Here is a 2,741-nt window from a genome sequence, read left to right as displayed (position 1 = left end):
TTCTTTGGGGCACACGTGAGGAACACAAATGCAAACAAGCCTGAATGGTCCCCAGGCATATTTGCAACTGAAAACTCACAAAACCACTCCTTCTGAAGGTTTCCACTTCACTCCACTCGTGGTGGTCGAGTGGTTAAGGTGTCCTGTACGCCAGATGCAGAATGTTCCTGGCAGTATGGGTTCGAGTCACTTCTGGGGTGTGAGTTTTCAGTTGCATATATGCCTGGGGACCATTCAGGCTTGTTCGCATTTGTGTTCCTCACGTGTGCCCCAAAGAATGAGGTGATTTGATAAAATACCATGCCCAAGATTACCATCAGAGTGCCGGCGAGAGAATGGAAATTAGCCTCGGCTACCATCCTCTTTTGTCCGGTCGTGTTGGTCGAGTGCTTAAGGTGTCCAGTATGCCAGATGCAGAGTGCTCCTGGCAGTATGAGTTCGAGTCACTTCTGGGGTGTGAGTTTTCAGTATACATATATACATATTTATATACATATATATAAATTGGTGTATACTGGCAGCAGGTTTTCTTTTAAACATGTCTCATTGAATATGACCGCGTATTCAGTATTTACTATCTTCTGGTTTAGGGCTTCTATCCCTCTAACTACTTTCCTAGCATCAGGGCTTAACTGAAAGAGGAGTTCTCCAAAACTCATTTTCGTTATTTCAAGGGGAAGAAAAAAGTGAATTACTATAGAATGTATTACACTTATTTATACAATTTGCACAACGTTTCGAACCGCCATGGTTCATTCTCAAGTGAAATGAAATTACAGGACTCGTTGATTTATACCCGCACGGGGTCAGATGACAAAGGACTGGTCAACCCCCAACGACACTCATGGATCAATTTGGATCGATCCAAAACTGTACCCAAATGGATCCATGAGTGTCGTCGGGGGTTGACCAGTCAGGGAGCTTAGTTAATAAGCACCATGACTGACCAATCCTTATAGACGATTATTGGTGCGGTGGTCACGGTACTGTGTACGTTTAGGGGTGATCCTGGACGGCATGGGTTCGAATTCTGGCCGGGTCAAAGGAGTTCTTAGTGATTATATATATATATATATATATATATATATATATATATATATATATATATATATATATATATATATATATATATATATATATATATATATATATATTCTACAAATATTCTACAAAACCAAGAAGACTTCCGAACTCCTTATCAAAAACAGCCCGAAGCCGACGGAGAACCCTCTACAGCAGTCAAGCGTTGTATACATGTACACTTGCCCCCACGAAGGATGTAACCTTCAATGTAAGTACATAGGTATGACGTCGACCAAGCTGACGAGGCGTTTGACATGCCATCTTCAATCTGGTGCCCCTAGGAATCACATGAGACAAGCCCATGACATTACTCTAGCAAGAGAAATGTTGAACAAGAATACTTGCATAATAGACAAAACCCAAGATTCAAGAAGATTACAAATTCTTGAGGCAATTCACATAAGAATAGAGCGACCTACCATGAACACCCAAATCACGGAACTATTTACTCTACCCACCATGAGAGTAAGGACAAGACAAGAACATATCGATGCCAACACAGAAGACAATGTCCAACATAACAGGCCAATTACACTGGATTAATCTTTGTGTTTAGATAGGAGATGCCTCGTATGGGCCAATAAGCCTTACAAAACCCAAGATTCAAGAAGATTACAAATTCTTGAGGCAATTCACATAAGAATAGAGCGACCTACCATGAACACCCAAATCACGGAACTATTTACTCTACCCACCATGAGAGTAAGGACAAGACAAGAACATATCGATGCCAACACAGAAGACAATGTCCAACATAACAGGCCAATTACACTGGATTAATCTTTGTGTTTAGATAGGAGATGCCTCGTATGGGCCAATAAGCCTTCTGCAGCCCTTATGTTTATCCCTTATGTATCCCCCCATGTTTTTCACCTTCATATATATATATATATATATATATATATATATATATATATATATATATATATATATATATATATATATTGGAGCGGAGTCTTGAGGTGGGTAGAATATAGTTGTGCAATAATTGGCTGTTGATTGCTGGTGTTGACTTCTTGATGTGTAGTGCCTTGCAAACGTCAAGCCGCCTGCTATCGCTGTATCTATCGATGATTTCTGTGTTGTAAAACAACACAGAAATTTCTGTGTTGTAAAACAACACAGAAATCATCGATAGATACAGCGATAGCAGGCGGCTTGACGTTTGCGAGGCACTACACATCAAGAAGTCAACACCAGCAATCAACAGCCAAATATATATATATATATATATATATATATATATATATATATATATATATATATATATATATATATATATATATATATATATATATATATATATCAATGTTCATTTTAGCGTCAATGTCTCAATGTTTATTTTAGCGTTTATGTCTCAATATCTATCTTCTCTAGGTTTACACAAGGTTTCCACGCGGAATACTGACCAGTCAGCAAGTATACTTCAACCCTAAACGTAACTGAGGACAAAAGTAAACTCATTTTGTATACACCGATTAAAGGGGGGGTTCACTTTTCAATGTATACATCTTATAAAAGAGTATATAAAATCTAACATTATTTGTATGGGAGACGCACAAGAGATGAGAGATAATATAAACAAGACAGTCACATGTACGATAGCTTCTTATGTAAACAAAAGACAGTCACATGTACGATAGCTTCTTATGTAAACA

Source organism: Procambarus clarkii, chromosome 53 (genome assembly GCF_040958095.1).
Source record: "Procambarus clarkii isolate CNS0578487 chromosome 53, FALCON_Pclarkii_2.0, whole genome shotgun sequence".
NCBI classification, from domain to species: Eukaryota; Metazoa; Arthropoda; class Malacostraca; order Decapoda; family Cambaridae; genus Procambarus; species Procambarus clarkii.
The sequence above is the reverse complement of the archived record's forward strand: the minus strand, read 5'-3'. Positions refer to the sequence as shown.